Source organism: Bos taurus, chromosome 5 (genome assembly GCF_002263795.3).
Source record: "Bos taurus isolate L1 Dominette 01449 registration number 42190680 breed Hereford chromosome 5, ARS-UCD2.0, whole genome shotgun sequence".
Classification (NCBI taxonomy): domain Eukaryota; kingdom Metazoa; phylum Chordata; class Mammalia; order Artiodactyla; family Bovidae; genus Bos; species Bos taurus.
The window spans coordinates 42164798-42191829 of record NC_037332.1 but is presented as its reverse complement, the minus strand read 5'-3'; the positions used below and the strand labels follow the sequence as shown (position 1 = coordinate 42191829).

Sequence of the window (27032 nt, the reverse complement as noted above, 5' to 3'; positions counted from 1 at the left end):
ATATAGGCCATAAGGGATGCTTGAAATTTGACTAAGTAATGATGGAGCCAAAGATGGAGAAGCTCTATACCATCAGCAAAAACAAGACCAGGAGCTGACTGTGGCTCAGATCATGAACTCCTTATTGCCAAATTCAGACTTAAATTGAAGAAAGTGGGGAAAACCACTAGACCATTCAGGTATGACCTAAATCAAATCCCTTAGGATTATACAGTAGAAGTGAGAAATCGATTCAAGGGATTAGATCTGATAGACAGAGTGCCTGATGAACTATGGATAGAAGTTCATGAAATTGTACAGGAAACAGGGATCACGAACCATCCCCAAGAAAAAGAAATGCAAAAAAGCAAAATGGCTGTCTGAGGAGGCCTTACAAATAACTGTGACAAGAAGAGAAGTGAAAGGCACAGGAAAAAAGGAAAGCTATACCTATTTGAATGCAGAGTTCCAAAGAATAGCAAGGAGAGATAAGAAAGCCTTCCTCAATGATCAGTGCAAAGAAATAGAGGAAAATAATAGAATGGAAAAGACTAGAGATCTCTTCAAGAAAATTAGAGATACCAAGGAAACATTTCATGCAAAGATGGGCTCAATAAAGGACAGGAATGGTATGGACCTAGCAGAAGCAGAAGATATTAAGAAGAGGTGGCAAGAATACATGGAAGGACTGTACAAAAAAGATATTCATGACCCAGATAATCACGATAGTGTGGTCATTCACCTAGAGTCAGACATCCTGGAATGTGAAGTCAAGTGGGCCTTAGAAAGCATCACTACGAACAAAGCTAGTGGAGGTGATGAAATTCCAGTTGAGCTATTTCAAATCCTGAAAGATGATGCTGTGAAAGTGTTGCACTCAATATGTCAGCAAATTTGGAAAACTCAGCAGTGGCCACAGGACTGGAAAAGGTCAGTGTTCATTCCAATCCCAAAGAAAGACAGTGCCAAAGAATGCTCAAACTACCACACAATTGCACTCATCTCACACACTAGTAAAGTAATGCTCAAAATTCTCCAAGCCAGGTTTCAGCAATATGTGAACTGTGAACTTCCAGATGTTCAAGCTGGTTTTAGAAAAGGCAGAGGAACCAGAGATCAAATTACCAACATCCTCTGAATCATTGAAAAAGCAAGAGAATTCCAGAAAAACAGCCATTTCTGCTTTATTGATTATGCCAAAACCTTTGACTGTGTGTATCACAAGAAAGTGTGGAAAATTCTGAAAGAGATGGGAATACCAGACCACCTGACCTGCCTCTTGATAAATCTGTATGCAGGTCGGGAAGCAACAGTTAGAACTGGACATGGAACAACAGACTGGTTCCTAATTGGGAAAGGAGTATGTCAAGGCTATATATTGTCACCCTGCTTATTTAACTTATATGCAGAGTACATCATGAGAAATGCTGGGCTGGATGAAGCACAAGCTGGAATCAAGATTGCCAGGAGAAATATCAATAACCTCAGATATGCAGATGACACCACCCTTATGGCAGAAAGTGAAGAACAACTAAAGAGCCTCTTGATGAAAGTGAAAGAGGAGAGTGAAAAAGTTGACTTAGAGTTCAACATTCAGAAAACGAAGATCATGGCATCCGGTCCCATCACTTCATGGCAAATAGATGGGGAAACAGTGGAAACTGTGGCTGACTTTATTTTTGGGGGCTCCAAAGTCACTGCAGATGGTGACTGCAGCCATGAAATTAAAAGATGCTTACTCCTTGGAATGAAAGTTATGACCAACCTAGATGGAATATTAAAAAGCAGAGACATTACTTTGCCAACAAAGGTCCGTCTAGTCAAGGCTATGGTTTTTCCATTAGTCATGTATGGACATGAGAGTTGGACTATAAAGAAAGCTGAATGCAGAAGAATTGATGCTTTTGCACTGTGATGTTGGAGAAGACTCTTGAGAGTCTCTTGGACTGCAAGCAGACCCTACCTGTCCATCCTAAAGGAGATCCATCCTGAGTGTCCATTGGAAGGACTGATGTTGAAGCTGAAACTCCAATACTTTGGCCACCTGATTCGAAGAGCTGACTCATTGGAAAAGACCCTGATGCTGGGAAAGATTGAGGGCAGAAGGAGAAGGGGACGGCAGAGGATGAGATGGTTGGATGGCATCACTGACTCAATGGACATGGGTTTGGGTGAACTCTGGGAGTTGGTGATGGACAGGGAGTCCTGCCATGCTGCAGTCCATGGAGTCACAAAGAATCGGACATGACAGAGACTGAACTACTGAACTGAATTGAACTGAACTAAATGATGGAGTTAAGAAGATGTGATTCAGGTGCTGTGTGGCCAGCAACTGTTGAATGTGTCAAAATTGCTTTGCTACATTGAGTTAAAATGAGAGCTGAACACTCAGGTGAAAAGTACAAGAGGCTTTTGAAGCTATGGTGAAGAAATAGGATTGCTGAGCTTGGAGTCAATGGGTTAGAGTTAGAGTTGAATCCAAGGATATGGGTGAACACTCCAGGGAAAAAAGGAGAAAGAAATATGAAAATAAGAATCAAGTAGGATGAGTATCTGCCCTGGATGAAAGACAAAGAAGGATCCCACCAAATAAATGGGTAGGGAAGAAGCACTTGAACAAATAGGAAAGAAAAAAGAAAACAAGACAAAGATACTAAGGAAAAGGAAGAAGAGGCTCTCAAGAGAAAAAGACCAACAGGATCATTGTAGCAGATCCTGCAGAGGTCACATTACTGCCTTGTGTTTTTCTGATGCTGCACTTGCCTCATTCTCTTACTTGGACAATTACTGATATTACAAAATACTAAAGATTTTCAATTATTATTCCAGGTTTATTTTTCAGATTCTTCTGCTGAAATGCTTCAGGAAGCTCACCTCTAGCCCCATTTTACTGCCTTGAACATGAAGCCCACCCCATTCTGGAAGTCATTAGTGCAAAAGCTACGCATCGAGTAAGTAATTGCATTGCTGAGGACCTCACACAGAAACAAGCTTTCTGGCATTTTATGGGCATAATGTGTAAGGAGCTAATGCCTAATTTTTAAACCTTATTTAGACCTTTCTTAGAGCAGGGCAGATAAGCATTAATTAGTATATGGTCAGAGTATACTCTGGTTTCTTACCTGCTCGGACAATTAGAAGGTGCATTAAAATGAAAGTTTTATTGGAAACTAGAGAAGCATACAAGATAAGTATATAAATTTTACATATTTAATAATTTAGTGATATTAACACTTAGCACCTTTTTTGATATATTTTAAAATAGTTATTTCAATGGAACTTCCCCTAATGCTCAAGAGATTTGGGCAAAATTCTGTAATTCACAAAACTGTCTCATACCTTAACAATTGCTGTTAAATTTACCATGATTTGTCACATTAAATGGGGTATTTTCTATTCAAATTCAAATAATTAAATCACTATGTTTCTCAAGTGAGTCTCTTAGAATGTTGTAAGTTAATAGAAATAAACATGGATTTTAGTTTTTGATGCTCAGAAAAAGTTTACATAGACACTGAGAATGATGATTTTGTTTTAAGAAGAAGAACCTAAGTTATTTATTCTATGAAAATGTGTTGCGGTTTAGTTTCTGCTTTAATGAAAGATAATTTATGGCATTTATTAAGTTCCTCCTTAGTTAAAATTCATCCATCAACAGCTGTCCAAGAAATCTTAATGTTTTAACATCATAATATATTCCTGTTTTGCCTATGGATGTTGAGGGACCAAAGCCCCATAGATATATTTGCCAAATAATATTGATGCTATTAAAGAGATTCATAGTAGGAAATCAGTCAGTTGAGACCCACACATCTTATTGACTGGAGTCAGGCTTTTTTATTTTGAGGTCTTGTTTTGCAAGTATAGACAGTAAAGCAATAGCCCGTTTAAGTCAAAGCAGCTTATTTAGATGGCCTCACAGTGTCTCTGGACTTTTCAAATGCTGTTTTAATCAGTCCATGTTACTGAAAATTATCTTGGTGAATGAAGAGATCTGAATCTTACAAAGTCCTACATTTAACTCGGTAATAGTTTTCTAATGAAACCGTTTGAGATGCCCTTTAAAAACACTATTTTGGAGTGTTAAAAGTTCAAATACTTTTTACAAACTCAGTGTTCATGTATTATACTCTGAAGGTTATTTTATTTTTACAAAAGCAATCAAATAGAATTCAACATTTTAAATTAATTTCCTAAAACAGAAAAAAATGACCAACATCCCAATAGAAAATAATGAGCAGAGGACAGAAATAATTAGTTCACAGAAAGGAAATGAAATAGTTCTAAAATATAAAAAATGATGCTTAACCTCACAATTTTAAAAAGCAATTCAACAATAGATGAAGATACTACTCTTTCCTAGTATACAAGTATTGTCAGACTGAGAGACACCCTCATACATTTTTGTTAGAAGTTTAAATTGTATGACCCTTAAAGAGAACAATGTGATAATAGTTAGCTAAATTAAAAATAGTTTAATTGGATATCTATTTGAAAAAATAATAAAATTTAATCCATACCTTATACCATATACAAAAATTACCCAAAATGTATCATATATCTCAACATAAAACCTAATATTATAAAATTTCTAGAAAAAGACATAAGAGAAAAATTTTATGAACGTGAGTTAGGCAAAGATTTCATAGATATAATACAAAAATCATGATCCATAGAAGAATACACTATTACAGTGAACTTCAAATTAAAATTTTCCTTTTCTTTGAAAGATATTATAAGGAAAATAAAAAGACAAAGCACCCACTGGGGGAATATTTTACAAAATATATATAGATCAATAACATACACCCAGAATATATAAAGAACACTCAAAATCTATAAGAACTAACAACTTCACCAAAGATTACAAATAGCAAATAAGAACATGAAAAAATGCTCAACATTATTGATTAGAAAACTATAAATTAAAACCGCAATGAGATACCACTACACATTTGTTAGAATGTTGAAGTTAGAGATTTACCATACATAACATTGACAAGGGTCTAGAACACCTGGAACTTTCAAATACCTCCAGTGGGAACATAAAATGATAAAACAACTTTGGGAAACAGTTTGGTAGTTCCTTAAAAGTTCGACATAGAGAAGTTGACCAAGATGGTAGTGTAGGAGTACATAGAACTCAATTACCTCTGTGAACACATCAAAAATGTATCTATGTGTAGAATAAATGCCACTGAAAACTAACTGGAAACTGGCAGAAAGACTCCTTTATAACCAAAGGTGTAAGAAATACTCACACAGAATTGAATAGTAAGGGAATAAATGTGATCGGGTTGGGACTTTTGTCCTTGGGAGAGGACTCAGAGTAAAGGGGAAAATACACTTGTGGAGGTCTACCCTTGGGAGTGAGCTATAAGCCATATATTGGGTGTGCCAGCCCTGAAGTCAGACACAGGGAAGAGGATCCCCCATGGTTTGTTGGAGGGAAACTTAGACTAACAGGAGGGCTTTGGGAATCCTGAGCTCTGCTCACGAGGAGCATATGAGCACTGGCTTGCCACTGAGGCAGAGGAGAGAGGGCAGACTGAGGACTGTTCCAGTGACTGCCTAGTTTCCCATGACTTTCCTATGTGTGCCTATAGTTAAACTGAGTGAGAGTTCAACTATGGGACTCAGAGGTGAATTGGACTAGGGGTAGTATCTGAACACACTGCAGGTGGCCATTGCAGTTGCTTGCACAGATAGAGTTTATAGATGGTCCCAAACTTTGACAGCATCCAGACAGCCAGGACTCATACCACATACATTCTGAGAGCCCACACAGACCCTGCATGCCCTAGAGATCAATGCCACAAAGGAGTGGGAGCACTGGAAGCTGGGGTCAACAGCTGTGAGATATAAAAGAGACTCAGATACAGTGGGTCTGACATTGCTGGTGGTTGCACAGACTGCACAACAGAGGCAGAGCAAACCTCTGTCTGAGGCCAGCCCATCACAGCCCATGTCCTGTTATAAGCCAAAAGCCCACGTGGACTTCTCTTACTGCAGCGTTGCTACCCTCTGGTGCAAGGATACTTGGAATCCAAGCCCAGTGTTTCTCATGATGTACTCTGCATATAAATTAAATAAGCAGGGTGACAATATACAGCCTTGACATATTCCTTTTCCTATTTGGAATCAGTCTGTTGTTCCATGTCCAGTTCTAACTGTTGCTTCCTGACCTGCATAGAGGTTTCTCAAGAGGCAGGTCAGGTGGTCTGGTATTCCCATTTCTTTCAGAATTTTCCACAGTTTCTTGTGGTCCACACAGTCAAAAGTTTTGGCGTAGTTGATAAAACAGAAGTAGATATTTTTCTGGAACTCTCTTGCTTTTTCAGTGATTCATAGGATGCTGCCAATTTGACCTCTGGTTCGTCTGCCTTTTCTAAATCCAGCTTGAACATCTGGAAGCTCACGGTTCATGTACTGTTGAAGCCTGGCTTGGAGAATTTTGAGCATTACTTTACTAGTGTGTGAGATGAGTGCAATTGTGTGATAGTTTGAGCATTCTTTGGCACTGCCTTTCTTTGGGATTGGGATGAAAACTTACCTTTTCCAGTTTTGTGGCCACTGCTGCATTTTCCAAATTTGCTGGCATATAGAGTGTAGCACTTTCACAGCATCATCTTTCAGGATTTGAAATATCTCCACTGGAATTCCATCACCTCCACTAGCTTTGTTCATAGTGATGCTTCCTAAGGCCCACTTTACTTCACACTCCAGGATTTCTGACTCTAGGTGAATGATCACACCATCATGATTATCTGGGTTGTGAAGATCTTTTTTGTATAGTTCATTAAGATAGCTTAAGCAAAATGTTTTCATAAGGAAAATGCATTGGTTAGCTCAAGGTTTGAGAAAATTTAAGTTCATACAGAACCAGATGTTCTGAACCAATAGAGAAGGAAAAAAGAAAAAGTTTGCCACTTGCAGTTTATTTCCTCTTGCTGCCTGGCGACCTCTGGCCTTCCTACCTGTTAACCCTCTCATAAACAGGAATGCTAACTGAATTTTGGAAAAGAATAAATAAACACAGTGAGAATTTTAACAAGGAGCTAAAAAAAAACATAAAAAGAATAAGTCAGAATTGAAGAATACAGTAAGTAAAATGGAAAACAGAGTAGAAGGAATAAACAGCAGAGTAGGTGATACAGAATGATCTGGAATTTAGAATAATAGAATTCACCCAATCAGAATAGTACTAACAAAAGTAACTTTACAAAATGATAGCAGTTTCAATGATGTTTGAGATAACAGGAAACAAACCAACATTTTCATTATAGTGGTTCTAGAAGGGAAGAGAAAGAGAAGGGAGTTGAAAATGAATTTAATGAAATTATGGCTGAAAAATTCTCAACCTGAAGAAGGAAAGAGATATCCAGGTTTAAGACGCACAGAGGGTCCCAAATAAGATGAACTGAGACAGACCCTTGCTGATATATATAATTGAAATGCTAAAGGATAAATATAATGAGAGATTTTTACAGGAAGCAAGAGAAAAACAAAAAGTTGTATCCAAGGGAGTCCCCATGAGGCTATCAGCTGACTTTTCCACAGAAAATCTGAAGGCTAGAAGGGAGTGGCATAATATATTCAAAGTGCCAAAAGGGAAAACCCTACAATTTAGGATACTCTGCTGTGATCCCATGGACTGTAGCCTACAAGACTCCTCCATCCATGGGATTTTCCAGGCAAGAGTACTGGAGTGGGGTGCCATTTCCTTCTCCAGAGGGTTTTCCCAACCCAGGGATCAAACCCGGGTCTCCCGCACTGTAAGCAGATGCTTTACCGTCTGAGCCACCATGGAAGACAGATAACTGAAGGAGAGATAAACAGCTTCAAACAAGGAAAAACTAAGAGCTCATAAATACTAAATTAACCCTAAAATGGACTCCCCTTGTGGCTCAGTGGTAAAGAATCCACCTGCAATGCAGGAGACTTAGGAGATGTGGGTTCAACCCCTAGGTCAGGAAGATCCCCTGGAGGAGGGCGTGGGAAAAAACTCCAGTATTCTTGTCTGGAGAATCTCATGGACAGAGGAGCCTGGCAGGCTATGGTCCATGGGGTCATAAAGAGTTGGACATAACTGAAGTGACATCACGCACAGAACCCTAAAAGAAATATTAAATGCCATTCTCAAAGTGGAAAATAAAAAACTATAATAAGAGTTAAATATCTATTGAAAAGGCAAAATTTCTCTATGAAAGGCAAATATATAATAAAGGCTGGAGATTGATCACTTAAATAAGATAGTATTAAGTTTAAAGATAAATACAAAATAAAGTATATCTACAATAATCAGTGAAGGGATAAACATGATAATGTAAAATCAAAACACAAAATGTAGGAGAAGGGGGTTAAAAATGTAGCTTTTTTGGAATGTGCTTGAATTTAAAGGAATACCTATTTGAAACAAATAAATCTAGTTATAGGTCCACATAATGAACCCCATAGTAGTTCAGTTCAGTTCAGTCACTCAGTTGTGTCTGACTCTTTGCGACCCCATGAACTGCAGCACACCAGGCCTCCCTGTCCATCACCAACTCCAAAGTTCACCCAAACCTATGTCCATTGAGTCAGTAATGCCATCCAACCATCTCATCCTCTGTCTTCCACTTCTTCTCCTGCCCTCAATCTTTCCCAGCATCAGAGTCTTTTCCAACGAGTCAGCTCTTTGCATCAGGTGGCCAAAGTATTGGAGTTTCAACTTCAACATCAGTCCTTCCAAAGAACATCTAGGACTGATCTCCTTTAGGACTTACTAAAGGAACCCCATAGTAATCACAAATCAAAACCCTACAATAGATAATGCAAAATGAAAAAGAAAGGTGCACAAGCATACAACCAAAGAAAATCATCAAACCACAAGGAAGAAACATAATGATGAAGAAATGAACAGAGAAGAACTACAAAACAAACAGAAAACAAGTAACAAAATGGCAGTCATTGAGAACATACCTATCAATAATTACTTTAAAAGACAATGGACTAAATGCTCCAAGCAAAAGATAGAGGATGGCTGATTGAATGAAAAACAAGATCCATCTATATATTGCTCACAGAAGACTCACCTGAGAACTGAGGATTCACAGAGCCTGAAAGTGAGAGAATGGAAAAAGTCATTAGATGGAAATGGAAATAACAAGAAAGTGGGATTAGCAATACTCATAACAGGCAACATAGACTTTAAAACAAAATCTTTAACAAAAGACAAAGAAGAGTATTATACTATGATGAAAGGATCAATACCAAAATAGGATATTACACTGGTTAATATAAATGGACCCAATAAGGAGCACCTAAATATATAAAGCAAATACTGATGGACATTAAGGGAAAATTGAAAACAATACATTAAGAGAAGGGTACTTTAATGACCCACTTACCTCAATCTACATATCACCCAGACAGAAAACCAATAAGGCAACAGTGGTCTTAAATAACATAATAAACCAGTGGACTTAATAGATATCTATAAGACAGTTGATCTAAACCAGCGGAATACATATTCTTTTCAAGTGCACAAGGAACATTCTACAGAATAGATTATATGTTATCCCACAAATCACATCTCAACAAATTTGAGAGGACAGAAATTATATCAAGCATTTTTTCCTGACTACAATGAGTGAAACTAGAAATCAATCACAGGAAAGAAAATGGGAAAAGTACAAATGCCTGTAGACTAAACACCGTAGCACCAGAAAACCAAAGGGCAATAAGGAAGCAAATAGGAAATCATAAAATACCACAAGACAAAAATGGGATGCAGCAAAAGCAGTTCAAAAAGGGAAGTTTTAGAATAGTGACTGCAGGCCTACCTCACACAAGAAAAAACCCACCATACAAACCTAACCTTTCAACTAAACGAATTAGGAAAAGAAAAACAATGAAAGCCCAAAGTCAGCAAGAGAAAGGGAAAAATAAAGATCAGAGAGGGATAAATAAAATAGAGACTAAAATACAACAGAAAATATCAAAGAAACTGGGAGCTCTTCTTAGAAAATATTAGCAAATTTGATAAACTATATCCAGTCTCATCAAGAAGAAAAGAGAGGGGACCTGAACAAATAAAGCAAGAAATAAAAGAGGGGAAATCACAACCAATACCATAGAGAGAGAAAAAAAAAAAAAAAAAAATGAAAGGAAACTATGATTTAACATAGTTTTGCCAAAATTTTTTTTTGCAATAAGAATTTTTTTAAGTTATATACCAATAAAATGTACAACCAAAAAGAAACTGGCAGTTTCTTGAAACATACAACCTTTCGAGCTGAATCAGGAGGAAATAAACAATCTGAGCAAACTGATCACTAGTAGTGGAATTGAATTTGTAGCAAAATTCTCCCTGCAAACAAAAGTTCAAAACTACAGACCTTCCTGGTGGTACGGTGGTTAAGAGTCTGCCTTCCAGTGCAAGTATTCAAGTTTGATCCCTGGTCAAGGAACTAAGATCCCACATGCCATGGGGCAACAAAGCCCACACATCTCAACTACTGAGCCCACTCACTCAAGAGCCCATGTCCCACAACTAGAGAAAACCCATGTGCATCAACAAAGGGCCTGTGCTTTGCAATAAAAACAGTGCAGACAAAACTTTTTTGTTTAAAGTTCAATGCCAAATGTCTTCACATGGGAATTCAATGGAACATATAAAGAAGATCTAATACCCATTGCCAATCTGTTCAGAAACACTCATTCTGTAAGGTCACCATTACAATATTTTCTTGGATCTATCTCCTAAGGCAAAATAAGTAAAAGCAAAAATAAACAAGTGAAACCAGCTTAAATTTAAAAACTTTTGTGTGGCAAAGGAAACCATTAATAAAATGAAAAGGTAACCAACTGAATGAGAGAAATTATTTGCAAATCATATGACCAAGTAGTTAATATTCAACACATATTAACAGCTCATAAGACACTCATTAAGAAATAAGTAGACATTTATTCAAAGAATATATACAGATGGCTAGCAGGTACATGAAAAAAAAAGTAAAACATCACTAATTATCAGAGATACACAGATTAAAAAATAAAACAACAACAGTGAGTTATCACTTCATACCTGTATATATGGCTATCACCAAGAAGTCTACAAATAACTAATGTTTATGAAAATGTCGACAAAATGGAACCCTAGTACACTGTTGGTGGGATTGTAAATTACTGCAGCCAGTATGGAACACAGGAAGAGAAATTAAAGGAGATCTACCATATGATCTAGCATTTCCACTGCTGGGAACATATCCAAAGAAAATGAAAATGCTATTTCAAAAAGAAGCATGCATCCAAATACTCATAACGGCACTAGCAACTATAGCCAAGATATGTAAGCAATCTAAGTACCCATCAAAAGATAAAGAAAAATGTCACATATATACACACATAATGGAATATTAATTAGCCATTAAAAAGAATGAAATTCTGCCATTTGCAACAGTGTGGATGGACCTAGATATTATTATGCTTAGTGAGATAAGTCAGAGAAAGACAGTATGTTATCACTTGTGTGTTGAATCTAAAAAATAAAATAAATGAATGCATATAACAAAACAGAAACAGACTCACAGATATAGAAAACAAACTAGTAGATGCCAGTGGGGATGGGAAGCAGGAGCAAGACAGGGACATGGGATTCAAAGACACAAACTATTGTTTGTAAAATAGATAAGCAACAAGGATACATTATATAGCATGGGGAAATATAGTCATTATCTTGCAGTAATTTTAAGAGGAGTATAATTATATTATTGAATCAGTATGCTGTACACCTGAAACTAATATAATTATGTGAATCAATTATGTTTCAATTTAAATATATTAATAAGATAGCAAAATATAGACAAAATAATTTGACCATCTATTTTAAAAAAAGGTAAACATTTAAAAAATCACTGCTGATATTGACTGCAAGCATGAAATTCAAAGACGTTTACTCCTTGGAAGGAAAGCTATGACAAACCTAGACAGCACATTAAAAAGCAGAATCATCACTTTGCTGACAAAATTCTGTATAGTCAAAGTTATGGTTTTCCCAGAAGTCATGTATGGATGTGAGAGTTGGACCATAAAGAAGGCTGGGCACTGAAGAATTGATGCTTTCATATTGTGATGCTAGAGAAGACTCTTGGAGTCCCATGGTCTGCAAGGAGATCAAACCAGTCAGTCTGAAAGGAATTCAACCTCGAATATTCATTGGAAGGACTGATATTGAAGCTGAAGCTTCAATACTTTGGCCACTAGATGCGGAGAGCCAACTCAAGGGAAAAGACTGTGATGCTTGGAAAGACTGAACAAAAAAGAAGAAGGGGCAACAGAGGGTGAGATAGTTAGCATCACCCACTCAATGGACTTGAATTTGAACAAACTCCCAGAGATAGTGAAGGAGAGGGAAACCTGGCATGCTTCGGTCCATGGGGTCACAAAGAGTCAGACAAGGCATCAGTTCTTGGCCCTCTGCCTTCTTTATGGTCCATCTTTCAAATCCATACATGACCATTGGGAAGACCATAGCCTTGACTATATGGACCTTTGTCAGCAGAGTAATGTCTCTGCTTTTCAACACAACTGTCTAGGTTTGCCATAGCTTTCCTGCAAGAAGCAATCATCTCCTGATTTCATGGCTGAAGTCACGTCACCATCTGCAGTGATTTTAGAGCCAAGGAAGAGGAAATCTGTCACTACTTTCAACTTTTCTCCTATTTGCCATGAAGTGATGGGACCAGATGCCATGATATTAGTTTTTTTAATATTTAGTTTTAAGCCATATCTCTCATTTTCCTCCTTCACCCTCATCAAGAGGCTCTTTTCATTTCTCTTCACTTTCTGCCATTCTGCCATTAGAGGTTGTTGATGTTTCTCTCACCTATCTTGATTCTAGTTTGTAATTCATTCACCTTAGCATTTCTTATGTGCTCAGCATGTAGGTTAAACAAACAGGATGACAGCAGACTGCCCTGTTGTACTCCTTGCTCAGTCCTGAACTAGTCAATTGTTCCATACAGGTTTCTAACAGTTCCTTCTTGACCCACATACAGGTTTCTCAGGAGACAGGTAAGATGGTCTGGTATTCCCATTTCTTTAAGAGCTTTCCATAGTTTGTTATGATCCACACAGTCAAAGGCTTTAGCTTAGTAGATGAAACACAGGTAGATGTTTTTCTGGAGTTCCCTTGCGTGCTTATGATCCAGAGAATGTTGGCAACTTGATCTCTGGTTCCTTTGCCTTTCCTAAACTCAGCATGGATGTCTGGAAGTTCTTGGTTTGAACAATGTTGAAGCCTAGCATGTAAGATTTTAAGCATGATCTTACTAGCATGGGAGACGAGTGCAATTGTCTGATGGTTTGAACAGTCTTTACTACTACCCTTCTTGGAAACTGGAAAGAGGATTGATCTTTTCCAGTCCTGTGCCACTGCTGGAACTTCCAGATATGCTGACAGGCACACAATAAAAACAATGGTTTATTGATAGAGGCAACAACTCAAATAAATCTCAAAATAATTATTCCAATGAAAGAACTCCAAACAAAAGAGTACATACTGCATAATTCTGATTACATAAAATTTTATAAAATGTAAACTAGCCCACAGTGAAATATAGCTGATCACTGGTTGCCTAAGAACCAGAAGGTGTTGGGCAAAAGGACAGACTAGGACAGAATACAAAGGGGCATGAATATATTTTGGCAGGAGATGGATATGTTCATAATCTTGATTGTGATCATGGATCATGGTTGTACATATACATCAAAATTTATTAAATTGAACAAACACTTTAATCATGTATAGTCTATTGTATGTCAATAAAACCTCAATAAAGCTGCTTTTAAAATGCATATACCATTTGACCTGGAAATTGCAATTCAGAAATCTATTCTATTCTACAAAAAATCAGTATTTACAAGTGTGTGAAATTATATTTTCCCATGATAAGTTATTATACCACAGTTAATAATACCAAAAGAATGTAAATAAATGAAATGCTCACCCGTAAGGATCTTGATAAATAAATCATGTTTCACAACTGAATATTAGGTAGGCATATTAAAGAGTTAGTTCATTGTCTGCTAGTATAAAATCAGTTCAGTTCAGTCACTCAGTCGTGTCCGACTCTTTGCAACCACATGGATCACAGCATGCCAGGCCTCCCTGTCCGTCAACTCCCAGAGTTTACCCAAACTCATGTCCATCGAGTCAGTGATACCATCCAACCATCTCATCCTCAGTCATCCCCTTCTCCTCCTGCCCTCAGTCTTTCCCAGCATCAGGGTCTTTTCTAATGAGTCAGCTCTTTGCATCCGGTGACCAAAGTATTGGAGTTTCAGCTTCAACATCAGTCCTTCCAATGAACACTCAGGACTGATCTCCTTTAGGATGGACAGGTTGGATCTGCTTGCAGTCCAAGGGACTCTCAGGAGTCTTCTCCAGCACCACAGTTCAAAAGCATCAATTCTTCAGTGCTCAGCTTTCTTCATAGTCCAACTCTCACATCCATACATGACCACTGGAAAAACCGTAGTCTTGACTAGACGCACCTTTGTTGGCAAAGGTCCGTCTCTGCTTTTGAATATGCTATCTAGGTTGGTCATGACTTTCCTTCTAAGGAGTAAGCATCTTTTAATTTCATGGCTGCAGTCACCATCTGCAGTGATTTTGGAGCCCCAAAAAATAAAGTCAGCCACTGTTTCCCCATCTATTTGCCATGAAGTGATGGGATTGGATGCCATGATCTTAGTTTCCTGAATGATGAGCTTTAAGCCAACTTTTTCACTCTCCTCTTTCACTTTCATCATGTAGATAGACTTTAGCTAAATAAAGTACTAGTAGACCCAAGAGAATAAATGACATGAATAACAGAGAGAAAACAAGAAGATTTAGGCCTCTTAAGTGGAGGAATATTTCATGGCACCAGAAAATTATATCCTCCAACCTTGAAATATAAAGACTATCATTAGACCTCAGTCAATTAAAGGATATCTATTTTATGATATACACAGTTAGCTGAAACTTTTACCTCTTTAAATATTTTATAAATGTTTCTTAGATCTTTGGGAAAATATTCAGCCAGTTCGACTGTACCAACTATTATTCGTTTTTCACTCTTGGCTGGCCTCCTTTCCAATTCCACTGACCACAAAAGCAAGTTGCTTGAAGGTATGTGTTCTCTAACTTCCTGTCTAGCCATTCCTTCCTTTCTGCCTCCTTCTGTTTCCTTTTCATAAATTATTAGTGTCATATTATACGACAGGAATTTAAACAGCCCACAAGACACTGTTATTTGAGTAGCTTTCCATAGGAGTAGTGACTCTATGATTCTTATTTATTCTATCTTGTATATATAGGATTACAAAGTCTTATATATCTCTGTGCTGTGTTTAGTTGCTCAGTCGTGTCTGACTCTGCAACCACATGGACCATTCATAGCCCTCCAGGCTCCTCTTTCCGTGGGGATTCTCCAGACAAGAATACTGGAGTGTGTGTGTGTGTGTGTGTGTGGGGGGGGGGGGGTTGGGGTGGGGGGGTGCGGTCCTAAGATGACAGATGAATAGGAAGGGGACACCACTTTCTCCGCCACAAATTCATCAAAAGAACTTTTGAATGCTGAGCAAATTCCACAAAACAACTTCTAAATGCTGGCAGAGGATATCAGGCACCCAGAAAAGCAGCCCATTGTCTTCGAAAAGAGGTAGGACAAAATATAAAAGATAAAAAGAGAGGCAAAAGAGTTAGGGACAGAGATCCATCCCGGGAAGGGAGTCTTCAAAGAGGAGAAGTTTCCAAACACCAGGAAACCCTCTCACTAGCAGGTCTGTGGGGAGTTTTGGAATCTCAGAGGGCAACATAACCAGGAGGAAAAATAAATAAATAAATAAAATCCACAGATTATGTGCCTAATGGCAACTCCCAGGAGAGAAGTACCCCAGACGCTCACATCTGGCACCAGCAAGAGGGGGCTGAACATGGAGGAGCAGGCTGCATTGCTTGGGGTAAGGACTGGGCCTGAATGCCCTGAGGGCAATCTGAGGGAGCTAACATGAGATAGCAACCTAAACTGTGGGATAGCCAGAGAGAGAGAGCGGATAAAAAGAGAGAGAGAGAGAGAGCGACAGAACTATCCTGCAAAAGCCCTGACCTAAGGCACTGCCAGGCCTGCTCACAGAACAAAGGACTGAACGAATACCAGAGGAGAGCTAGCAGGCTGTGGACCAGTCCAACCCCCGCTGGAGGCAGGGGGCAGATGGGCACCAGCCATAGCCAGAAAGGGGCAAACTTGGCCCCAGAGATGGCATTCCCTACCAAACTGCGAACAGGCTTCCGGTTTCTAACCAAGACTTCCTGGGATTCCAGACTGTTGACATCTGGGAGGGTCGCAGCCAGAGCTCAGCTTCCCCGAAGAGACACATGGCACGCTGGAGATGGGTGCACCACTGCCACCCAGGAAACCAAGCGGCTGGGACCAGGGAGGTGATAAGACACACTCGCCACCTGAGGAGAGTGCACTCAACAAGCACCTGGTTGCCTGAGCTTCTTGGACCTGGGAAGGGCACAAAACACAGGCCCAACTGAGTCTGTGCCTTCGTGGACTACCCAAGAACCTGAACCTGAGTGGCTTAGAGCGGGGAAGTGCACGCAATCCAGGGCCCACTCCCTGCAGGGCAACCTGGAGCCTGAGCAGTACAGACTGGGAAAGCACACACACCATGAGCCGGGGCAAACCTAGTGCGGCTGAGACACTGCGAACACTCCCCACACATGCCAGTGATATTTTTTTTTCAGTGTTCCTCCCTCCCCACAGCACGACTGAACAAGTGAGCCTAAACAAGAGACCACTTTCACCTTCTTGTGTCAGGGCAGAAATTAGACACTGAAGAGACCTGCAAACAGAAGAAGCCAGATAAACAGAGGCAACCGCTTTGGAAGTGACAGGTGCAACAGATTAAAATCCCTGTAGTTAACACTGACTACACTGGAAAGGGCCTATTGATTTTGAGAAGTATAAGCGGGAACAAGGAACTATCTGAAACTGAACTGACCCCACACTGCCCGCAACAGTTCCAGAGAAATTCTTAGATGTATTTTTACTATTATCATTTTTTTAATTAAATTTTTTTCTTTTTTTAAAGTCCCCTATTACTCCTTTAATTTTCATTTCTATAATCTACTATTATTACCTTGCAAAAAAAAAAAAAAAGACCCTATTTTTAAAGCAAACTTCATATATATTTCTTATACTTTTTGTGATTTTTTTTAATATTGTATTTTTGAGAGTCTAACCTCTACTGTAGATTTTTAATCTTTGCTTTTTGGTATTTGTTATCAATATTGTACATTTAAGAATCCAATCTTCAGTACCCATTTTTACTTAAGAGTGTGATTACTGGCTTGATTACTCTATCCCCCTTTTGACTCTCCTTTTTCTCCCCCAGGTCAACTCTATCTCCTCCCTCCCCCTTGTCCTCTCTACACAACTCTGTGAATCTCTGTGTGTGTTCCAGGCTGTGGAGAACACTTAGGGAACAGAGTACTGCCTAGATCTATCTCTTTCTTTTTGATTCCCCTTTTTCTCCCCCTCACCTCTATCTCCTTCCTCCCTCTTCTCTTCTCTGTGTAACTCCATGAACCTCTCTGAGGGTTCCAGACAGTGGAGAGCACATAGGGAATTGTTTACTGGCTGGATTTCTCTCTCCCCTTTTGATTCCCCCTCTTCTCATCCTGGTCACCTCCATCTCCCTCCTCCTTCTTCTCTTCTCCATGTAACTCTGTGAACCTCTCTGGGTGTCCCTCACTGTGGAGAATCTTTTCATCATTAACCTAAAAGTTTTATCATTGGTGCTGTATGGATGGAGAAGTCTTGAGGCTACTGTAAGAATAAGATTGAAAACCAGAGGCAGGAGGCTTAAGCCCAAAACCTGAGAACATCAGAGAACTCCTGACTCCAGGGAACATTAATCAATAAGAGATCATTCAAAAGCCTCCATACCTACACTGAAACCAAGCACCGCCCAAGAGCCAACAAGTTCCAGAGAAAGACATACCACACAAATTCTCCAGCAAAGCAGGAACATAGCTGAACTTCAATATACAGGCTGCCCAAAGTCACACCAAACTCACAGACATCTCAAAACTCACTACTGGACACTTCATTGCACTCCAGAGAGAAGAAATCCAGCTCCACCCACCAGAACACAGACGCAAGCTTCCCTAACCAGAAACCTTGACAAACCACTCATCCAACCCCACCCACAGGGAGGAACCTCCACAATGAAGAGGAACCACAAACTGCAAGAATACAGAAAGGCCACCCCAAACACAGCAATCTAAATAAGATGAAAAGGCAGAGAAATACTCAGCAGGTAAAGGAACATCACAAATGCCCACCAAACCAAACAAAAGAGGAAGAGATAGGGAGTCTACCTGAAAAAGAATTCAGAAGAATGATAGTAAAAATGATCCAAAATCTTGAAAACAAAATGGAGTTACAGAAAAATAGCCAGAGACAAGGATTGAGAAGATGCAAGAAATGTTTAACAAGGACTTAGAAGAAATAAAAAAGAGTCAATCAATAAGGAATAGTGCAATAAATGAGATCAAAAACACTCTGGAGGGAACCAACAGTAGAATACCTGAGGCAGAAGATAGGATAAATGAGGTAGAAGATAGAATGGTGGAAATAAATGAAGCAGAGAGGAGAAAAGAAAAAAGAATTAAATGAGGACAACCTCAGGGACCTCTGGAAAAATGTGAAATGCCCCAATATTTGAATCATAGGAGTCCCAGAAGAAGACAAAAAGAAAGGCCATGAGAAAATACTCGAGGAGACAATAGTTGAAAACTTCCCTAAAATGGGAAAGGAAATAGTTACACAAGTTCAAGAAACTCAGAGAGTCCCAAACAGAATAAACCCAAGGAAAAACACCCCAAGACACATATTAATCAAATTAACAAAGATCAAACATGAACAAATATTAAAAGCAGCAAGGGAAAAACAACAAATAACACACAAGGGGATTCCTATAAGGGTAACAGCTGATCTTTCAATAGAAACTCTTCAGGCCAGGAGGGAATGGCAGGACATACTTGAAGTGATGAAAGAGAAAAACCTACAGCCCAGATTACTGTACCCAGCAAGAATCTCCTTCAAATATGAAGGAGAAATCAAAAGCTTTTCAGACAAGCAAAAGCTGAGAGAATTCAGCACCACCAAACCAGCTCTCCAACAAATGCTAAAGGATCTTCTCTAGGCAGGAAACACAGAAAGGGTAAATAAACTCGAACCCAAAACAGCAAAGTAAATGGCAACGGGATCATACTTATCAATAATTACCTTAAATGTAAATGGGTTGAATGCCCCAATCAAAAGACAAAGACTGGCTGAATGGATACAAAAACAAGACCCCTATATATGTTGTCTACAAGAGACCCACCTCAAAACAGGGGACACACACAGGGTGAAAATGAAGGGCTGGAAAAAGATATTTCACGCAAATGGAGACAAAAAAAAAAAAAAAATCAGGAGTAGCAATACTCATGTCAGATAAAATAGGCTCTAAAATAAAGGCTATGAAAAGAGACAAAGAAGGACACTACATAATGATCAAAGGATCAATCCCAGAAGAAGATATAACAATTATAAATATATATGCACCCAACATAGGAGCACCACAATATGTAAGGCAAATGCTAACAAATATGAAAGGGGAAATTAACAATAACACAATAATAGTGGGAGATATTAATATCCCACCCACACCTATGGATAGATCAACGAAACAGAAAATCAACAAGGAAACACAAACTTGAGCCTATTATACAGAGTGAAGTAAGCCAGAAAGAAAAACACCAATACAGTATACTAATGCATATATATGGAATTTAGAAAGATGGTAACAATAACCGTGTGTACGAGACAGCAAAAGAGACACTGATGTATAGAACAGTCTTATGGACTCTGTGGGAGAGGTAGAGGGTGGGAAGATTTGGGAAACATGTAAAATATCATGTATGAAATGAGTTGCCAGTCCAGGTTCGATGCACAAAACTGGATGCTTGGGGCTAGTGCACTGGGACGACCCAGAGGGATGGTATGGGGAGGGAGGAGGGAGGAGGGTTCAGGATGGGGAACACATGTATACCTGTGGCGGATTCATTTTGATATTTGGCAAAACTAGTACAATTATGTAAAGTTTAAAAATAAAATAAAATTTTAAAAAATTAATAAGTAAATAAATGACACAATGAACCAGTTAGACCTAATTGATATCTATAGGACATTTCATCCCAAAACAATAAATTTCACCTTTTCTTAAGTGCACATGGAACCATCTCCAGGATAGATCACATCCTGGGCCATAAATCTAGCCTTGGTAAATTCAAAAAATTGAAATCATCCCAATCATCCTTTCTGACCACAGTGCAGTAAGATTAGAGTACATCATGAGAAACACTGGGCTTGAAGAAGCACAAGCTGGAATCAAGATTGCTGGGAGAAATGTCAATAACCTCAGATATGCAGATGACACCACCCTTATGGCAGAAAGTGAGGAGGAACTCAAAAGCCTCTTGATGAAAGTGAAAGTGGAGAGTGAAAAAGTTGGCTTAAAGCTCAACATTCAGAAAACGAAGATCATGGCATCTGGTCCCATCACTTCATGGCAAATAGATGGGAAAACAGTGGAAACAGTGTCAGACTTTACTTTTTGGGGGCTCCAAAATCACAGCAGATGGTGATTGCAGCCATGAAATTAAAAGATGCTTACTCCTTGGAATGAAAGTTATGACCAACCTAGATAGCATATTGAAAAGCAGAGACATTACTTTGCCAACAAAGGTCCGTGTAGTCAAGGCTATGGTTTTTCCAGTAGTCATGTGTGGATGTGAAAGTTGGACTATGAAGAAAGCTGAGTGCTGAAGTGTTGATGCTTTTGAACTGTGGTGTTGGAGAAGACTCTTGGGTGTCCCTTGGACTGCAAGGAGATCCAACCAGTCCATTCTAAAGGAGATCAGCCCTAGGATTTCTTTGGAAGGAATGATGCTAAAGCTGAAACTACAGTACTTTGGCTACCTCATGCGAAGAGCTGACTCATTGGAAAAGACTCTGATGCTGGGAGGGATTGGGGGCAGGAGGAGAAGGGGACAACAGAGGATGAGATGGCTGGATGGTATCACCGACTCAATGGACGTGAGTTTGAGTGAACTCCGGGAGTTGGTGATGGACTGGGAGGCCTGGCGTGCTGCAACTCATGGAGTTGCAAAGAGTCAGACACGACTGAGCGACTGAACTGAACTGATGGGCACTGCCTGGAACCCTGTAGGTAACCAGGCTGATTAACTGTCAGATCTCCCCTGCATGCTAGTAGCATACCATTCATCTCCCCATTACTGGGCATTTTTAGTCTACTACTTTAATTGTCAGTAAGGGTGCTAGTCAGGATTAGCATGACATCTTTCCATGCCATTTCAAAAAATTGTGTTAGATCCTGGAAAACACTTTATAGTTGTCAGGATCTTCAGTAAAGCTTCCTAGGTCTAATTTAATTTGTCTTAAATCTTGGAGGGGGAAAGGGACATGGACTTGCATGGATCCCAAGTCCCCATTAGGAACTTCCTGTACTGGAAGGACAGAAGGATATAGCCTAGAGGTTATCGGAGTTGGGTTAGGATCCACTGGGATAGGAGCTGCTACTGCTCATGATGGAGGCATTACCAGAGATTGTGGAGGCTCCTGTGGGCTAGGTTTGGGCAGCCCTGGATAAGGGGGACAGTTTGAACCTGAAAGTTTTGGGGAAATTATAGGGAGTATAGAAGAAATAAGCCCACAACTCCTGCATTAGAGGTTTTTTTATTTCCAAACAAAGATAACCTGTATATATGGGACTTCTGACCATTTTCCTTCTCATCTACAAAAGAGGTCTAGTTGGAGGATGGTATTATAATTAAGTGAGTCCACAGGGGGGCATTTTTAACCATCAGATAGATCATATTGAGGACATTTATAGATACAAATTTCTTTGTATTTCATTGAATTTCTAAATACAAATTTCACTGAATTTCTAAATACAAATTTTCTAAATATGTATTTGGATGCATATACCCACTTGTATGATTACATATAACACATGGTAACTATGCCTTGCACATCAAATGGACACTCATTACCACCACAAAGACATAATAGTTACTATAACCTGTTTCAAGATTCTCTCTTAGAGGATGCTCATGGCTTTTCTTATTCCAACATAATTTTGTCTCAATAATCTTTAAAGTGGAGCTTCCCAGGTGGCATTAGTGGTACATAATTTACTTGCCAATGCAGGAGTCACAAGTGACATGGGTTCTATCCTTGAGTGGGGAAGAGCCCCTGGAAAAGAAAATGGCAATCAATCCAGTATTCTTGCCTGGGGAATCCCACGGACAGACGAGCCTGGTGAGCCTCAGTCCGTGGGATCACAGAGTTGGACATCACTGAGCTGAGTGACTAACACTTCACAACCTCACAGGAATTTGACTCCCAACTGTTCCTGAGTTTTCTACTCTTTTATAAGACAAACTGCTTCTCAGTGGTAGTGAAAGTAAAACTTGTTCAGTTGTGTCTGGCTCTTTGTGACCCCATGGAGTATACAGTCTATGGAATTCTCCCGGCCAGAATAAGGAGTGGCTAGCCATTCCCTTCTCCAGGAGATCTTCCCCACTCAGGGATCCAACCCAGGTCTCCCGCCTTGCAGGCAGATTCTTTACCAGCTGAGCCACCAGGGAAGCCCAAGAATACTGGAATGGGTAGCCTATTCCTTCTCCAGTGGGTCTTCCCTACCCAGGAATCAAACCCAGGTCTCCTGCATTGCAGGCAGATTCTTTACCAGTTTAACTACCAGGGAAACTCTCTCAATGTTAGGGTATATGGTAAACCCAGGAAAACCCATGCACATCAACTCACTGTATCACAAATATGTATCTCATGAATACTGATTGACTGAATAACTTCAAAAAGCAAGATAACAATCATCTTCCCAGCTGGTAGACACAGCTCTAATTCAAAAGAACCATTACTGTGTGGACTAGTTGAAAGCATTCTGCATCAAGTGCTCATACAGCCAAACATTAATCACTGTCATGGCATGCCATATAACATACTTCTATCCAAGGAATGTATCTTCATTACTATGAAGTAGAGGCCAGAATACAGGGACAGGAATCAAGCATGAGTGAATTCAAACTTTCTTACCTCCACCTTATGCTCTCATGATGCCTCAAGAAAATTAAATGCTTACCAAGGGAGAGAGGACAGGAGAATACCAAACATTGATTGAGCTTACCTAAAGAGTAAACTCAATTAGAATAGGAACTTAAGATTGTGAGTAACCTCAGTTTGAGAGGGATATGAGTCTCATAGAATGAGAAATCTGCTCCTTCTCTGCATTAGTGATTTAGAATATCTTCTTTTTTTTTTTTTCCATTTTTTTAATTTTATTTTTTAACTTTACAATATTGTATTGGTTTTGCCATACATCAAAATGAATCCGCCACAGGTATACATGTGTTCCCCATCCTGAACCCTCCTCCCTCCCCATACCATCCCCCCGGGTCGTCCCAGTGCACCAGCCCCAAGCATCCAGTTTCTTACATAGAACCTGGACTGGCAACTCTTAATAAACTTCCTCCAATTATGCTCTTCTATTTTTAGTCAGTTGCAAATGCCAAATTTTAATTTAAATGATCAACAATTTAAAATCCCCCCATACATGCAATGGAGAAGGAAATGGCAACCCACTCCAGTGTTCTTGCCTGGAGAATCCCAGGGACGGGGAAGCCTGGTGGGCTGCTGTCTATGGGGTCGCACAGAGTCGGACACGACTGAAGCAACTTAGCAGCAGCAGCAGCAGCATACATGCACGGGCAATACTAAACTCTCACTAGCCTGTACTGATTTCTGGAAGCCAGGAGCCGTGCCTTATTCATGTTTCTATTTCTTTTCAGCAACTTTGATAGTAATCTTGGCATAGAAATAAATACTCAAAAGTGCTTAATGATTGAATAAATAAAGAAGAAACACATTAGCAGACTGATTCTGTTGTGCAATGTCAACAGTAATGAACTGATCCATCTCCTCCATTATTTTATATGCATATCCTTAGTAAAAATTAAGCTGACTACAATTAAAAACATTTCTAAAATTAAACTAGATGTTAGCAGGCACCCTTTTGCCTCAGTTTCTAAGCTACTCATTCTAAGTCTGGAATTTAGACCAGAAAACACAACACTATGTGCCACTTGGCGGAAAAAGCTAATATCACAAGACCAGCATTCTGAAATGTTACCCAAGTGAACCATAAATGCTGACACCAGGGACGACTTATTTCATGTTCTCCTTACTTCCTACTTTGATTTTTGGTATTAAATAGCACTGTGTTACTATACTTAAAATTTGATCAGAAAGAGCCTTGTTCCAAGACTTGCTTTTCTTGCAAGATGGTGACTTGAAAAGTTTTATTCATTGTATGCTTTTATACAGTTCCTACCAATAATTGTAGGAAATAACACAAGTCACTTTCTCTAGCTGAAAGGTAGGAAACGTTAACACAAAACGGTTTACATGGAGAATTCGTCTTTAGAAAAATATATTTCCTATTGTACTTCACGTTATGACACTTATTCCAAAGGATTCCATGCATTTGACTCAAGGAATGTAACAAGTAAGTAGTAAATTGAGCAAAAATTTAATTTTTAAGTCAAAAGAGATATTTTTACATGAACATGTGTTTCTATAGTAACTCACTAAACAGGAGTTAGAGTAATGTTGCATAAATGCCTTAGCAGTAGTCGTTGATGATGAGGTGTCATAAAAAATAATAGACACCAAATAATGAGTTCTCACCTAGCTTAAAACACAAAGGCCTTCCTCCCAGAGCCTGTAAATAACCTACAATTCTCTAGAATAAGTAGGCATAGAACATTTAAGAATTTAAAAAACTGGTCTTTAAAGTATTGCATTGTTCTAGGTTTCAATGGTATAATTGAACTGAAGTACCACAGGATGTAAATATCAATCACTCCTCCACAATCTCCTTCTTTGTTTCCATGGTAAGTCATTAATTAACACATCTTGGAGATCTTTCATGACTCAGAATCTAAGGAGAGTTCTAAAAACTGTTATTTAATTGAAGGGCTAGGAAAATTTAACAATTGTCATAGCAAGAAGGATTAGTAATCCATCCATTTATGGAAAAAAATATAAACAAGTAATAAGTTTAAGTCTTGCTATTACAGCATTATAAATTTATAATAAAATCAGTCTACAATATTAGCAGAAAATTATTACTTCTTTAATTATAAAATTATCAATTTCAAAAGGTAGTTCTAAAGTATTATAGGTAAAATCAAATATCTATATGAAATCAGAAACTCTAACCTTTGTCTTTGCAACAGGATGTTGATGTTGCCAGTGAATTTAAGGTTCTTCATCATGAAAGAATTCAGAGAAGAAACAGAGAAGTTAAGAAAGCAAAGTAAAAGTTTACTTAAGCAAGGATATGTGTGCTCTCTGAGGGAGAGCAGGCAGACCGGTGAGAAGCTGCTGCTCTAGGTTTCTTTGGCAAGCTGGTTATGAGGGATGTACAAACGAAGGGGCAGAATATTTACTAAGGAAGGAGGAGTTTGGGGGTCATCTTCCCAGGATTCTCATCCCACCTCCAATTTCCCAAGGGGAGGAGGGATTTTTATCCTTATTTAGCTTAGATCAGAAAGTGTCATGATGTCAGTGCATGATGGGCACTTCTTATCTGTAAGGTTATTTCTATTGCAATAAGAACATCATAAAGCAGAGAAAAAGAGAACAAGCTGGGCAGTCAGGCAGAGAAGGATTTATTATAGGAAGAGAGAAAGTGACTGGCTTTAGTGAAAAATCAGGGCTCTCCCTTTACAGTCACACTTCTTATACCCTATTGATGGGAAACTGTGCCCCAAAGGGAGGGGGCCTTAGTTTATCTTTAGCCCACAGCTGGGGTCTTATGATCACGTATTCAGAGGGGTCTCATAGTTGGGTGGTCATGTAGTCTTGAGAAACTGGCACCAACATGGAAAAACAGGATGTCGTCTTAAGGAAAAAATGGAATGCCATTAGGGCCACGTGGCCACTGTCACTTCATCCCTTGTTTTTCAGGTCACCACAATGGGCCGTTTTTAAACAATATACTATGAGCCACTTATGGACCCTAACAAACTGATCAAGTTACATTTGGATGCAGCAGATTCCTGCCCTTTGCCACCTTTCTCTGTCTGCTATCTAAACCCTTATCACCCCAAATATGTGGTTTCCTGTCAGTGTGGAGGTTCCTGCTTTCCTTCGTCTGCCTATGGGCCCCAGCTTTTTGCAAGATGTATAATTTCCCACCACCTGGCCCCTGCCCCCATTTTTCTGCCCATACCTAGCTACCATCCTGCTACAACATAGGGAGAGAAATCAAAGTTGGAGAGCTATCTTTAAGAATCTTCGACATAAAATTTGTAAGCAATTTACAAAGATTATCTTTTAGATTGCCTTTGGTGCAAGTTCAATATCTACCTCTACTCTCCTTTGAAAATGATAGCTAAAGTCAAAGTGTTAGTTGCTCAGTCATGCCCCACTCTTTGTGAACTGATTGACTGTAGCCCATCAGATTCCTCTGTCCATGGAATTCTCCAGGGAAGAAGCTGCAGTGGGTAGCCATGCCCTTCTCAAGGGGATCTTCTTGATCCAGGCATTGAATCCTGGACTCAATTCTTACATTGCAGGTGATCCTTCACCATCTGGGCTGCCTACTGTCCTTTCAGTTCAGTTCAATTCAGTCATTCAGTCTTGTCCGACTCTTTGCGACCCCATGAATCACAGCACACCAGGCCTCCCTGTCCATCACCAACTCCCAGAGTTCACTCAAACTCACGTCCATCAAGTCAGTGATGCCATCCAGCCATCTCATCCTCTGTCGTCCCCTTCTCCTCCTGCCCCCAATCCCTCCCAGCATCAGAGTCTTTTTTGTTTGTTTGTTTGTTTTGTTTTGTTTTAATTTTATTTTATTTT

At 39.3% G+C, this 27032-nt stretch overlaps 1 long non-coding RNA gene across 1 annotated transcript; it reads left to right on the top strand.

Annotated features, from left to right (window-relative positions):
• The first annotated feature begins 14970 nt into the window (after nucleotides 1–14970).
• Nucleotides 14971–26451, top strand: LOC132345279 (uncharacterized). The gene is made up of 3 exons (XR_009494509.1): nucleotides 14971–15136; nucleotides 24976–25057; nucleotides 25403–26451. It is a non-coding gene; the product is annotated as an uncharacterized lncRNA (long non-coding RNA).
• The last annotated feature ends 581 nt before the right edge of the window (nucleotides 26452–27032 follow it).